Source organism: Dromiciops gliroides, chromosome 3, assembly GCF_019393635.1.
Source record: "Dromiciops gliroides isolate mDroGli1 chromosome 3, mDroGli1.pri, whole genome shotgun sequence".
NCBI classification, from domain to species: domain Eukaryota; kingdom Metazoa; phylum Chordata; class Mammalia; order Microbiotheria; family Microbiotheriidae; genus Dromiciops; species Dromiciops gliroides.
Genome location: NC_057863.1, coordinates 432085325 through 432101950, shown reverse-complemented (window position 1 = coordinate 432101950; position 16626 = coordinate 432085325).

The following is a 16626-nucleotide window of genomic DNA, read 5'->3' as shown; positions in this document are numbered from 1 at the left end:
ATAAATGAAAAAGGACCCTTACCATTGACAGCTTCTATAGTAAAAGGGAAGACCCAAAATCAAAATCAGATGAGTTGTCAAAATGCCTACAAATGAAGACTCAAGTGAGAAGATAACCTTGTCCTCAAGACCAAAAAGCCTTCTTGAAGAGCTGAAAAACGCTTTTAAAACCAAATGAAAGATGTAGAAGAAAAAATAGAAAAAGAAGTGAAAGAAGTGAGAGTTACACTGCAAAAAGAAGCACAAAAATTGACTGAGGAAAACAATTCCTTAAAAAATACAATTGCCGGGGCAGCTAGGTGGCACAGTGGATAGAGCAATGGCCCTGGAGTCAGGGAGTACCTGAGTTCAAATCTGGCCTCAGACACTTAACACTTACTAACTGTGTGACCCTGGGAAAGTCACTTAACCCAATCGCCTCACTAAAAAAAAAAATGGCCAAATGAGAGAAAAAAAATGGCCAAATGGGAAGAAACATTGACCAAATGGAAAAAGAGGTACAAAAGCTTACTGAGGAAAACAATGCCATAAAAATTAAAATCGGGTAGATGAAACTAATAACTCCATGAGACACCAAGAATCTGTCCAAGTACAATCAAAAGAGTGAAAAAATAGAAGACAATGTAAATATTTCATTGTAAAAACAACTGACCAGATTGTGCTGTAAGAAATGATGAGCAGGAAGAGTTCAGAGAAACCTGGAGGGTCTTACGTGAGCTGATGATGAGTGAGATGAGCAGAACCAGAAGAGCATTGTACACAGTATCATCAACATTGAGTGTTGACCTACTGTGATGGACTATATTCTTCTCACCAATGCAATGCTACAGAAGAGTTCCAGGGAACTCATGATAGAAGAGGATCTCCAAATCCAAGAAAAAAAAGAAAGAAAGAACTGTGGAGTATAGATGCTGATTGAACAATATTATTTCTTTTGTTTTGGGTGCTGTTGTTTTTTTTTTCTATTTTGAGGTTTTGCATCACTGCTCTGATTTTTTCTCTTGTAACAGGATTAATGCAGAAATAGGATTAATGTTATTATGTGTATATATATGTGTGTGTATATATCTATATCTATCTCTATATGTATAGAGATATATAGACATAACCTATATCAGATTACCTGCTGTCTAGGGGAGGGGTGGGAGGGAGAAAAAATCTGAAATTGTAAAGCTTGTATAAACAAAAGTTGAGAACTATCTTTACATGTAACGGAAAAAATAAAATACCTTATACATTAAAAACAACTGACCTGGAAAATAGATCCAGGAGAGATAATCTGAGAATTATTGGACTACCTGGAAGCCATGATAAAGAAAAGAATCTAGACACCATATTCCAGGAAATTATCAAGGAGAACTGCCCTGAAATTGTAGAATCAGAGTATAAAATCATCATGGAAAGAATCCACCAAACACCTCCTGAAAGAGACCCCAAAAGGAAAACTTCAAGGAACATTGTAGCTGTTAAGGGTTAAAATTCTAGCTAAAACTGTCTAAAATATCTAATGAGTGGTCGCCAATAAATTATAAGCTTTAGCAAGAGTTTAGACTTTTAAGCATTTATTAAGGAGAATAAGAATTTTGGTAAAAGAGAGAGAAAAAGGCCTAGATTCCTATCTATTAAAGGGAGAGCACATTTCTAGCTCCCTTCTCCGCCAGCATCCAAAGGAAAGAGAGCGAGACTGAGCGCCAGTCTCTTCCTTCCTCCTCCCACTAGCCCGCGTCACTTCCTGACTCCTGGTCTTGCCTTCAAAGACTTCGCTTCATGGGCAGAACTCTTCTACAGTTAAGTCTCCAGCAGGTGGCGTCATTCCAATCGTTACAGTCCCCCCTGTTGTTCCTCAAGAACAAAATGTTTCCTTGACGGAACAGTAAAAAGAATATAATAACTATTGCTACTAATAATATGTGAACAACAATATAGAAAAGGAAAAGAGGAAAGTTTGTCCAGAGGGGCGATTTTTTTTTTGTCCTCATGAACCGACCGCTTTGACATTAGTCCTGCAAAGGGAGGGCCTCTGCAGAGAATACATGTTACAGATGGTGTATATTATAACAGAAAGAGAAAAAAAACAACAAATCAAAACTGTTCATTTAAAGTCTCTGAAAGTCTTTTCTCAGATGTCCTCTAGGTGTAGTCGTGGAATGGAAGTCTTTTCAGGGGTTGATGTGTGGATGCTGGTAATCAGCCAGGAAAATTTCCTACAAAATTGCGCTTAACACAGCTTTAAAATAGCTTTGTCAATAATCAAATCAAACAATGAAAGTTCTCAAAAACATGTCTAAGGGAATTCAGAAGCTTAGTTGTTACACATGAAACATATAATAAAACCAAAAATTGAACCATTCTTTAAAATTATAATATTACTATAGTCCCCCCTTATGGAGGGTAATTGAGAAGACAATTGCTGCAATATTATTAATTAAAAATAATTTTTATCTTTGTTTCATCACTTTTTGCATCATCTGCCTAATTATCCTCATGCCATTATGAGAAATTAGAAAATCTAATATAATTGGTAACAGGTGTCAAGGCCAAATTCAACACTGTTATTTATCATGACACCTGAGATAATTATGGGGGTTACCATAAAAGAACAGAGAAATGATGGATATGAGCATTCCCACACTTGAGCAATATGTACTGTCCATGCAGTATGCCAGGCTTAAAATAGGTGGATGGAATATATGTCCATGCCACCGAACATATTGGAGGAAACTGAGTCAGACTTAATCAGATGCATGGGATTGAGATGTCCATGGCATCAGGCATATAGGAGGGAGCATAGAAGCCAGGTGTAGAAGTGAGATGGGTGGGATCAATACTTCCAGCCATCTGTACAATATTGTGGGGAAAAATAAAATAAAATATTAAACCAAGAGAATCCAACCTCAACATTTGTCAAAAGCCATCCCTCGGCCATACCTTGACTTCATGCATGTCTCCCCTCATGTGACAGTTCAGTGTCTGCTCTTGCATGTATTTCTCTGTGATTGGATGGCATCTTGGCCAACTGGCATCTGATAACTCAGAATAAAGGCAATTAATGTCTTAAATGATAAATTCCCATAATCCAAGTCTCATATGGATTTAAAAATTGAGGATAATAAATGATTGCAAAAAATTGTGAATACATCTTGACTCAGAACACAATATATAATTATGCAACAATTTCAAATAATACCCCTTTTTTTTAACTTAGTATACAATTACTTTTTTGAAAAATCTGAACATATTTAAATACAAGTTAAAGCACAACACAATCTCAAAGAAAACTTTACAAATGTTCCCCTCTTTTTTTTTTTTTTTGGAATATGCTTATCAAAAATAATACTTCTAGAATCAATTTACACTTGCCATGGCAAACAATTTGCCAGGGAAATGCTTTAAAGAGTTTGATCAAATAATCAGTTGAGAAAAAATAACAAAACAAACAACTCAGAATATGGGAGCACAATACTCCTAGAATTAACATTGTATAATAAAATCAAAACCATCTTGCAATGTTTCAAAATTAGATAGACAAATGAATAGAAGAAAATACACATGGAACAATAAAATACAGTGAAATTCAAACTAAGGAAATCTAAATGAATATGAACTTAATATCAATAAGAGTATTATAAAATATAAACTTGATCACATGACTATAAAAAGCTTTTACAAATATTCTCCTTGTTTTAGAAACTAAGTATAAGACACAATCTCAAAAGCATGAAATCTCTATGAAAATAAACCCATACCATTAATTTCAAATGTATATATAATAGCACAGAAATCCTATGTAACCTCTGAACTGATACTATTACTCTGAGTGAATCAGAACACTTTTGATTCCGATATCTAAAATCCCCATACTCATATCAATACCTTGCTGTTTACTTCTACATTTCTGTAAAATATATATACTTCCATGGCAAAAGAAGCGGAGTCTTGAACTATGGTGATGATTGTCATTCTCATTCAGCTTAAGTTTTTCTTCTTTAACCCCTCTATATTGTCTGTCAGTCTTTCACCATACAAATGCTTTATAAGATTACTAATTAAAGACAAAAGCAGGTTAGCAAAATTATGAACAAAACGAGTATATCTGGAATTTAAAGGGTTTTCTAAGGTTGTCTCAGAAGCACAGCCAGGCCGGGGAAGGGCTGAGCCTGAAGCTGCAAATGTAGTTAGAAAAAGGTGAGCATGCGCACCAGATCTCTGGACTTCCCAGGCAGGGGAAGCTATGGGCTTGGCCATAGGAGGAGTAGAGGGTGGGGTCTGGAGAGGAGGGGAGGGACCAGAGCAATTTGAATCAGACTTGATTTTGAACTCAGGCCTGGATTCCTCTTCCCCCACTTTGCCTCCAGGTGCTAGGGGATTAAAAGCTTCTAGAGGGTGGGTCATTGCCTCCAGGCATGCAAAATTAAAGCAACAATTACTGTTAGAACTGGGAAAAGCTGCGGGAATCTCTTCAGGTTTCTCTGAAAAAGCATGGTTGGGAGAGGGAGAGATATTTCCTTGTGTGAGTAAGTTGCTGGCTCTTTTACAAAATAAAAGAAAAATAGAAAATCCACAAAAACAAAGCAATTAACATGATCTTATCTCCCATTTGTCTGGTTAAAACAGACTAAAATCAAAACATAGGATAATTAGGGAGTTTAAAAGGTCCATTTGAAAAAATTAAAGGAAAACACAGCCAGTACGCCAGTACTTAGCAGTTAAAGGGAGAGGGAGGGGAAATTTCTTACCCAACCAGAAGATCAGAAGAAGACTGAGGTTTAGCTTTCCTCTTCGTGGTCAGCCATCTGTTAAGGGTTAAAATTCTAGCTAAACTGTCTAAAATATCTAATGAGTGGTCGCCAATAAATTATAAGCTTTAGCAAGAGTTAGACTTTTAAGCATTTATTAAGGAGAATAAGAATTTTGGTAAAGAGAGAGAAAAAGGCCTAGATTCCTATCTATTAAAGGGAGAGCACATTTCTAGCTCCCTTCTCCGCCAGCGTCCAAAGGAAAGAGAGCGAGACTGAGCGCCAGTCTCTTCCTTCCTCCTCCCACTAGCCCGCGTCACTTCCTGACTCCTGGTCTTGCCCTCAAAGACCTTCGCTTCATGGGCAGAACTCTTCTACAGTTACGTCTCCAGCAGGTGGCGTCATTCCAATCGTTACATAGCCAAACTCTAGAATTATCAGGTCAAGGACAAAATACTACAAGAAGCCAGAAAGAAACCATTTAAATATGATGGAGCCACAGTCAGGATCACACAGGACCTGGCAGCTTCAACATTAAAGGATTGCAGGGCTTAGAATATGATATTCAGGAAGGCAAAGGAGCTTGCATTACAACCCTTAATCAACTACCCAGCAAAACTGATCATTCTCTTTCAGAAGAAAAGATGGACTTTCAAGGAAATAGGGGACTTCCAAGGCTTCCTGAGAAAAAGACCAGAACTGAACAGAAGATTTGATCTCTAAAATACAACTCAAGAGAAATATAAAGAGATAAACAAGGGAGGGGGGCAGAAAGGTTGTTCAATGATGTTAGATAGTTTGCATCCCTATGACAGAGGATAATACTTTTCACTCTTAGGATCTGTGCCTCTATTGAGGTATTGCTATTAAATTGACTTTGATGTGATGATATAAAGAAACTTAAGGGGAAGAATAAAAGAAAACTGGGGGAGAAGAGGAAGGGGAAGGTAGAATAGGGTTAATTACATCATATGAAGAGGCACAAAAATAACCCATTACAATAGAGGGGAAGAAGGGAGGCATGAACACTGTTGCAGTCTTACTCTCATCAGCTTTGGTTTAGCGAGGGAATAAAATACACTCCCATTTTTATAAAGGAACTTAGCTTACTTTTTTTTTTTTAAGTGAGGCAATTGGGGTTAAGTGACTTGCCTAGGATCACACAGCTAATAAGTGTTAAGTGTCTGAGGCCGGATTTGAACCCAGGTACTCCTGACTTCAGGGCCAGTGCTCTATCCACTGCACCATCTAGCTGCCCCTAGCTTACTTTTTAAGGGAACAAAAAGGGAAGGGGAAAAGGGTGGTATTGATAGAATGGAGGGCAGAAGCAGCCAGGGGTGGGGAAGGGGCAAGAAAAAGAAGGGCAGCTGATAAAAGGGAGGTCAGATTGAGGGAGGCAGTGGTCAGAAGCAAAACACTAGTCAAAAGGAATAGGGTGAGCTATGTGACCCTGGGCAAGTCACTTAACCCTGATTGCCTCGCTAAAAAAAAAGGAATAGGGTGAAAGAAGGGGGACAAGTAAAAACAAAGGGGAAAAGAGGTTGGAGGGAAATAGTCTTGAATGTGAATGGGATGAACTCTCCCATAAAATAGAACTGAATGGCAGAGTGGATTAAAAACCAGAATCCTACAATATGGTGTTTACAAGAAACACATTTGAAGCAGATACACACAGAGTAAAGGTAAAAGATTGGAGCATAATATATTATGCTTTAGCTGAAGTAAAAAAAAAAAGGAAGGGTAGGGATTCTTATCTCAGACAAAACAAAAGAAAAAATAGATCTAATTAAAAGAGATAAGAAAGGAAACTACATCTTGCTAAAAGGTATGATAGATAATGAAGTAATATCAATACTAAACATGTATGCACCAAGTGGTACAGCATCCAAATTTTTAGGGGAGAAGTTAAATGAGTTAGAACAGGAAATAGCAAAACTATACTAGTGGGGGATCTGAATCATCCCCTCTCAGATAGACCTAGCCACAAAATAAATAAGAAAGAAGTTAAAGAGGTGAATAGAATATTAGAAAATTTAGATATGATAGATGTCTGGAGAAAACTGAATGGGGATAGAAAGGAATATACCTTTTTCTCAGCAGTACATGGCACATACTCAAAAATTGACCATGTATTAGGGCACAAAAACCTCATAGTGAAATGTAAAAAGGCAGAAATAGTAAATGCATCATGCTCAGATCATGATGCAATAAAAATTACATGTAATAAAGAGCCATGGAAAGGTAGACTGAAACTTAATTGGAAACTAAACAATCTCATCCTAAAGATTGAGTGGGTCAAAAAATAAATCATAGAAACAATCAATAACTTCATCCAAAAGAATGACAATAATGAGATAACATACCAAAATCTATGGGATGCAGCCAAAGTAGTGCTGAGGGGAAATTTTATATCTCTAAATGCTTACATGATTAAAAAAAGAAAGAGGAGATCAGTGAATTGGGCATGCAATTTAAAAAGCTAGAAAAAGAACAAATTAAAAATCCCCAACTAAATACTAAATTAGAAATCCTGAAAATCAAAGGAGAAATTAATAAAATTGAAAGCAAGAAAACTATAGAACTATTCAATAAAATTAAGAGCTGGTTTTATGAAAATCTGCTATCTTAACCCACCTTCTCAGCTCCTACCTTTGAACCAGTAAATGCTATCAGAAGTCACAAAACTATTAGTTTTGCTACACAATTCTTCTATTACCCTCAATCAATCCCTCACTGTTTCAAAGTTATCCTCTTATTCATTTTAGTTTGTTTTATCATACTTCTCACAGTGACTGTTCCAAATATTCTCAGTACCTCATCTACGCCATCCTATAAGCACATGGTCTTGTGACCTCAACTCGTTTTAATGAACATATTGAGGATATCTCTCTTAAAATCTTTTCTTCCATTCTTCCTTAATCTCAAAATCACTTTATGTTTTTGTCCAACCTTTCAACCTTTGTTGTAATTTCAGGGGATTTACTGACACTTTTCTATGCCAAGGCTAACTAACCCATTTACTTGTGTCCTTTATCTCATTGTCTCTGGGAATTTACTCCCTAAATCATTCTTTTTCCCTAGATCCATGTCATCTTAAGTCTCTTCTTTTAACTAGCTTTTTCAACATTCTCAGATCTCTCTCCCTCACACTCAAAATAAAGAAAAGAAAGAAAACAAGAAAGATAGAAAAGAAAAGAAGAAAAGAAAAAATTCCTTTGGCTAAAGTTGTGCTATAGTTCTCCTTCACTACTAAACTTCTCAAGGGAATAATCTGCAATTGCTGCCTTTGGTTATTTACAATTCAGTTCCCTATGTATTAATTTTTCATCTTCCTACAATCTGACTTTTTGCCTCTACTCTCTACTAAAACTGTCCCATCAAAATTAAGCCATGACTCCTGAATGGCTAAATTGAATAATTGCTTTTTCTTGGTTTTTATACATCTTGAACTTTTAGCAGCATTCCACACTGTTGACTGCCTCCACCTCCCTTGACTTCCGAGACAGTCCTGTTGGTTTTCCTCTAACCTGCCTCATTGTTCCTTCTTAGTCTCCTTTTATGGGTCATTGTTCTGTTCTTGTCCACTAAGGATTAGCATTTTCCAAAACTTCTGTAGACTTCTTACTCAGTGTGGTTCTCTTTTTGGTAATCTCATCTGCTCCCATGCTTTTAATAATTACCTCTCTACAGATGACTTTTAAAGCTTCATATTAAGATACAATCTCTTTCCTAAATTCCTATCTCCAGTTGCCTGTTGGATATTATCTGAATATCTGGATAGTAACTAACTTAATGTATTCAAAACCAAACTTATCAACTACTTCCTAAACTTGCTTTTCCTTCCAAATTTCCTTTCCCCCTTCTTGTTAGCACTATGATCCTTCTAATCACCTTTCCCTAACATCACTGAATCATATTTGACTTCTCACTTCTCTTTGCCCATCTATGACATCTAATCACTTAGCAACTATTTCTTCAATATTGCTGGTTTCCATTCCTCCCTCCATTCTCATACTTTTATTATGTTAGTTCAGGCCTTAGATACTTTTTCACCCCTTTGAAACTGGTCTTCATACAGACAGCCTATTCCTTCTCCTTCACAAAGTTGGCAAAATAATTTTTACTAATGCACAGGTCTGAGTATTTCACATACCTTCTCAACAACTCCTTAGAATGACATTTTAGATCTTTCCCAAGTTGGATGCAATATTCCTTCCTAGACTTATTTTATGCCCTTTCTCTTCTTGAAATGTACATTCTGCTCAAACTGGGGTGGTAGTTGTTTCCTTATGCTATTCACCCCCCGCCCCAGCATTTGAATAGGTCCTAGAAAATTACTCTTTCCTTTTCTCAATTTGTTCAAATCTCTTTTACTTCAAAACTCAGATCAGGTATTATTTCTTCATGAAGCTTCCCTTGATTTTCAGTTTAAAATGTTTTATCCCTTTCCATATTTTTCTAAAACTTTGCATCTCTCCTCTCTGCATTATAGCCTATCGTATGTGTCTGTACACACATATGTGTATGTATTTATACAGTTATGTGTATATGTATATATATATATATATATATATATATATATATATATATATATATATATATATATATATATATATATATATATATATATATATATATGTATGTATCCTTGACTAGACAACAAACTCCTTGGAAACAAAGACAACATATATAGAGGTAGACACACACACACATATATATACACACATGCACACATATATGGAGAGACATGATAGAGATAGAGATGATAAGATTGAGATAAAGATTGAAATAGAGATAGATATGTTGGCTTTGTTGTATTTGTTGTCTATATAGATATAAGTATAGAGATTGATGGATAGATATGTTCTCTTATATATCTATGGCTGTATCTAGATATATATGTTGTCTGCTTTCAAGGAGTTTGTTGTCTAGTGAATGATACATATGTCATATACATACATACATATTATCACAAATGTGCAGAGGGGAAAATTTATGGGAATAAGTTTCCAGGACCCTCTCATAGAGCTTTCACCTGAGTTTTCCAAATAACTTCCAGCAATGCCATTGGGTTTTAACATAATTTCATGAAACTATAAAGGCAGTGTCAGAGATGTGAAATGCTCTGAGAACTTAATTTAAATTCTACTGCCAAAATGCTCTTATGTTTCTTATTACAAGATTATTATACTTATATTAATCCCTAAAGCACACTATTTCACTTAGACTTTCTCTGACACAGGTGAAGGCATGTCTTCAAGATCTTTACTTTAAATACTTTTTTCAATTAATCTTCATAATTTTGTATTTATAATTTCTACATCTTAGTCCCATAGGCAGAAAATAGACCACTTATAAATTGACACATGGCACATGTTAAATGGAGAAATTTAATTAAATAACCTTCACTGAGTTCAAAATATGGGTAAGAGCAACATAATTTAAATTAAAACATTTACTGAATTAATAGTGAGATTAAAATAAAATTAATTTAAAACCTACCTTGCTTTAAAATCATGACATTTTAAATAAATTAATTGCTTGGGGATTTACTTTTTTATTCTGTACTTGGGGAGGTCCCACAAGCCAATTTGTAATGGTTTGTTCTCTTCATAATACCCTAGAAACCTTATCATCCTGGTAGATCACATCAGGATTGTTATTCCTATCTCTTGAGTGGCCTCTGTCCCAGGACTGCTCTGAATGGAGGGCAGAGTGGAGAGTTCTCCAAACTTCCTTTTAAGGAGGACCCCCAGGCCAGCTATCTTTTCACTTCCTACCAAGCTACATGCCTTTGGACTTCTGCATCTTGCCCTCCATCATGTCCCCAAGTCAGATACCTTCCCTTACCATCCTCAATACCCCAGTCTCCAGCTTCTTTTGTGAAAGAAGCCTTCTTCCATGAGATTTTAAATTCCAAGAGGGCAGGAATTGACTTTGTCTTTGTATTTGTATCTCCAGGTTTTTGCACATTATGTGGCACACAGTAGGTGCTTAATAAATGTTTATTCACTGACTATGGAATGTAAGAAATCAACTATTTCTTAAAGGACATTTTGAAAAATTATGTTGGTTCACTTCCTTATGCTATCTCTGTTGCTTAAAAAACAAAACAAAACAAAACAAACTCTTTCTCCTTATTTTATCACCTTAGCTCTTATTGCCTATTTTCAATATTGACTCAAGAATGAACAGTTCAAAAAGAAAAGAAAGAAGAATGAACAGTTCAATTGTAGTGTACCTAAGGTAAGGGCCAAATTTAGTATGGGGAGAGTTAATTGGGCAGCTCGCTGTAATATTGGGGTAAGAAAGGAGATTAACAGCCTCTTTAAAAAAACAAAAAACAAAACAGGTTTTATTAACAGGCATTAAACTCTAAATCTCTGTTGAAAAAAAGGGCCCATCCACCCTGAGCCTGCCTCCACCCCAGCTAGCTCCAAAGAGATAGCTTTGCCTCAACAACACAAACTCACCACCACCCAGAATCAGGTGTTCCAAGGAGAAACAGCTGTGCAGCATTCCTGGCCCTGTCTGAAGGTCCAAAGGTCTGCCACAGAAAGGTCTCTCTCCCTCTCTCTTGCGTACAAGAGTGAGGTCACTCCTCCCTGGCTTTCTCCCAAAAGCTTCCAAAAAAGCAGAAAACAGGTCTGACCACACACAGCCCCAAGCTAATTGGCTGGCAACTTTGACAAAACTTAACAGGTGGCTGTACAGCTTCAAGCCAGCCAGCTTCCTGACACCAAAGACCACCTGACTTGCCCTCATTATAATTTGGTCAGGCCCATGTAGGTGTGCAGGTGTCCACGTGAGGTCAGCTCGCATGGGCGCGAGCTGGGGTTTCTATTTTTAGCCAAAGATGGGGTCATAGAAACCCCAAATCACAATCAATTCCTTACACTAATATCTCCAAATTGTTTTCATAAATATATCTGGTTTCCCTCTTGTAAACCTACTTCCATATCATGTAATAGTAATTAAAATCTGTATGCTACTTTATATTCTTTCAAGGCCAATGTTTGTGCAAAATATAAGGCTTGAAACCCTTCATTTGTCTTTGAAATGTTTATTATGATTAATTATTACCCAAAGAGAGAATAATGGTTGCAAAATGTTTCTGGAAATATGGCAACTTCAAATTAGCAGATGTTTCAGATTTGTTCATTTTAATTTAATGAAATGATTTTATTTGATAAAATAAAAAAGAAATATTTGATGGAACTGCAGGAGAGACAACCTGATATAGTTGAAAAAAACCCCACAGGACTTAATCAGAAGAAAGATGTTAGATTACACAGTACCATCACTTACTGTTCATAATAATAAGAACAGCAATAATGATAATAATAATAGTAACAGGTAATATTTATATATCCCTTTAAGGTTTGCAAAACACTTTACAAGTATTATTCTTTTATCTTTACAACAAATATGGGAGGTGGACATTATTATTATCCTCATTTTATAGATAAAGAAAGTGAAATAGAAATTAAATGATTAGCCAAAGGTCACATAGCTAGTAAATGTTTAAGGCTAGATTTGAACTCTTTTCTTCCTGACTCCAGATATGGTGCTCTATCCACTGTGTAACCTATCTGATCATGTGACTTAAATCAATTGCTTTTCTGACTTTCAGTCTCTCTATTTATAAAATATGGAGTAATAATACTTGTAAAACCTACCTCAGTGAGTTGTTTAAATGTTCAAATATGGTTATATGCTTGAGTGGCATATGTGTCAGGTCTTATTAGTAGGAAATATCCAAATGTTTGGCACCAAATAGATGTATGACTGAACTTACTTCATCTCTGTGTGTCTAATTTCCATTCAGACAAAAACATTTACCTCTTCCATGCTTCTCCTGTTACAATTTCACCCTCCATGGCAAAGAATTAGAAATTGAGGGTATGCCCATCAATTGGGGAATGACTGAACAAGTTGTGGTGCATGAATGTAATGGAATGCTATTGTGCTATAAGAAATGACGAGTGGGCAGATTACAGAAAAAAAACAAAACTTGGAAAGACTTAAATGAACTGATGATAAGTGAAGTGAGCAGAACCAGGAGAAAATTGTACAGAGTGACAGCAACATTGTGTGATTATCAGCTATGATAGATTTTGCTTTTCTCATCAATACAATAATCCAAGACATTTCCAAAGGACTCATGATGGGAAATGCTCTCCATATCCAGAAAAAGAACTGTGGAATCTGAATGCAGATTGAATCATACTATTTTTACTTTTCCCTTTATTTTTTTTTCTTTCTTGAAGTTTTCCCTTTTTGTTCTGATTCTTCTTTCACAACCTCACTAATGAGGAAATATGTTTAATGTGATTATACACATATAACCTATATCAGATTGCTTGCTGCCTTGGGGATGGGAGAGGGAAAGGAAGGAGGGATAAAAATTTGGAACTAAAAATCTTCTAAAAGTGAATGTTGAAATCTATCCTTACATGTAACTGGAAAAAAAACACTTTTAAGGAAAACGAAAACAACAACAATTTCACCCTCCAAGTGAGAAGCATTATTTAAGGGTATCTCATTTCTTCTTGTTTTCTCAATGCTTGCAGGAGGTGGTGGAGGGAGAAATTGAAAATGTGGAAATGAAAACAAGCATAAAATTAAAATAAAAAGGAAACATTAAGTAAATTTTTGTGACATGGCACATTATATGTCAGAGTCCCAATTTACATAGCCTGAACCCAAATGGCTAAATATTTTGTAACAATTAGATGTTAAATTCTTAGAATGAATCCAGAATTGGATTCCAGGAAGTGAAGCTTAAAAGAAAAAACAATTAGCCTAGGAATCAGAATACCTTAGTTTGAGTCACACCTCTGTTACTAACCGGCTATGTCACCTTAATCAAATGACTTGACTTTTTCCTGGCTTAGTCTTCTCATAGTCAATGGGACAACTATATTAAGTTATATGTAAGGTCCTCTAACAATCTTTGAATCTTCATAGCTCAATTATTTTAATTAATTAAACCCCTACAAGAAAAAAAAACACATAAGGTATATTGAAAAGTCAGCATTCTGTATATATGGAATAAGAACTATCACTTCACATTTCTCTTCACCTTTCACATTGTGATGAAATAATGGGATTTAGCAGATACTCAAAGACCCACCTGGAGATTAATCAAGACTGATTAAATCAAGATCTATAAATAAGCTTCCAAAAACAGCTTGAGAAGGAGTAGCTTTTTTTTACCGGCTTGGCGGGACTCCTGGCGGCGCGGCACAGACGGTCTGACTCACTCCAAAGGTGGCCTAAATCGGTTTGGTGAGTTTTTATAAGGAATATAGACTAAGCTTAGATTTAAGACGATTTGTACTGTATTTCTATTTTCCTATCCTTCTAATCAACAACACCTTGTATACAATAAAGGCTCTATCTAGAAAACCAGAAGCTTCTTCCATTTACTAGTCTGGGAGATAAATTAAGGGAAGGGTTAAGTAGGGGAGATTTATGATCTAATATCCAATTTTAAATCTCACAGTTTGGCGACCCCGAAGGGACCTTAAGGACCCTCCCACCCTCCCTAGTTTGGCCATAAGCCGGCTAATTCGGTGGATTTTCCAAATACCCCCCCCCACGGACTTTCCCTTTGTCTAATCTCCCTTAAAGACTTTAAGCCTCTAAAAAGTCTTGCTTTAAACAGAAAAGCCAGCCCCAGTTTAAAGGGCACGATGCTTGAATATTCTACTATCCTTTGATTTTTCTCATCGGAATGTATTGGGACAGCATAACATCCCGACTTAGAGGAATAGTTTACTCAATGGTCCTTCATAACATTATTGGTTTTTTCCTCATTCAGGCAGCAAAAAGTTTTTTGTATAATAGTATACGTGAGAATCTTTGGGAAAAATACGTTAATATAAGTAGAAATTTTATGCCTGCAATTGAAATACCTTTTAATACCACATCCATAGTTCATACGACTAAGGATTTTATTTTTTTTTGTTTATTTTTTGTTATTGTTATTATCATTGTTATGATATGGGGGAAACTCTCACATATGGAGAGAGACCTCAAATGGCTGTTTCTACTAGAGATGATCCAAGTTCAGAATCAGATCAGCAGAAACTACTCCCTCTGCAGGAAGCTATAGAACATAGTAAAAAGGGAGTGCCAATTCAAAGTCAGAAAATATAGCCCCTTTAGACCAAGTGACTTGAGCGCATGGAAATCTTTCATCCTAGTTTTGAGAAAAAATCCAAACACTGTAATTTCACAGTTAAGGACTATATTTAATGCATATCAACCCAGTTGGGCTGATGTTACTTGCCTTTTGGAAACTTTACTGTCCCCAACTGAGATTACAGATATTATCTCAGCAGGAAATGCCCTTGTTGCGAAGGTAAGGCCGATGTGGAATGGCCTCTAAAGGATCCAGAGTGGAATTATAATGATGATAGGGATTTCCAAAGATTAAAAGATGCTAGAGAAACACTTCTGAAGGGAATGGAATCTTGCTCTAGAAAAACCGGAAAACTGGCAGAAATTTTTAAGCCTACCTCAGGAGGCTAATGAAAGACCAAAACAGATTTTATGATAGACTTTGTGAGGCCGCTAGACAGTACACCAGATTGGATCCAGTAGATTTAAGAGATTCCTATATCATTCTCAACACATTTGTTTATAATTCACTGCCAGAAATACGCAGATACTTTCTGAAACAATGTCCAGACTGGAGAAATCTCACAGTAGATAGAATTAAGGAACTTGCAAATTATGTCTTTGACTCACGTGAGGAAGATCCAGATCACCCTAAACAGAGCATTCTGGCACCAGCGATTCCTAGTCAGCCATGTGAACACCGGAGCAAGGACACTAAGGTGTGTTGTTACTGTCGTAAGGAGGGGCATGAATTGAGAGAATGTAGGACTTGGAGAAGAAATTCTAATTCTAATTACAGGCGAAATCAAAATAGAAATAGATCTTTTCGGAGGAATACAGAAAGGCAGTACCAGAATAATGGTAACCAAGGTCCCCCTCAGAAGAGGACACAGGAATGACGGTGTCTTGGGGAGGAATGGAACATAGATAATGAAAGCCATATATTCCCAGATCCGGATTTTTTGAATGCACTTGTGCCAGTCCATTCACCTCCCCAGAGTAATGAAACCACATGTCACCTTAAAAGTGGGGGAAACTTATTATGATTGTCTGCTAGACACAGGAGCCTCTAAATCAGTATTAGTAAGCAAACCAGATGCTGGGTGTAGACCTGTAGGATTTTTGGAATGTAGTGGGAGTCTCAGGAAAGAGCCAGAGAGTGGCAAAATTGAATCCTCGCATGGTATCTATGGGGCCCTTAACAGTGGAACATTCATTTTACTCATGCCTGATGCCCCTGTAAATTTATTAGGTCGTGATCTCCTTTGCAAGCTTAGAGCAACCATATCTTGTGCTCCAGATGGGGCTGTCTCCTTACAATTGCCAGAGGATACTGTTCATTATTACCAATTTTACTTACAGAAGCTCAAGGAACAGCAGGGGAGGTATCCAAAATCCCCTCTGACATTCCTGAGTCTTTATGGGCCTCATCCCCTAATGAGGTGGGGCTCCTTAAGTCTGCCATGCCTGTTACCTTTAAAGTTAAAGGGGGACCACCCCCCTCCATTCCACAGTATCCATTGTCTAGGGAAGCAATAGAAGGGATCACCCCTATAATTGAGGCTTTGAAAAGCCAGGGTATTATTATTCCATGTCATCACTCTCCATGCAATACTCCCATTTTTGCCAGTTAAAAAACCCAAGCCTGGGCCAGATGGTAACCCTGTTTATCGTTTTGTGCAAGATCTTAGAGCGATTAATAATTATGTATTCCTAGACATTCCATAGTTCCAAACCCGGCTACGATAATTTCATCGATTCC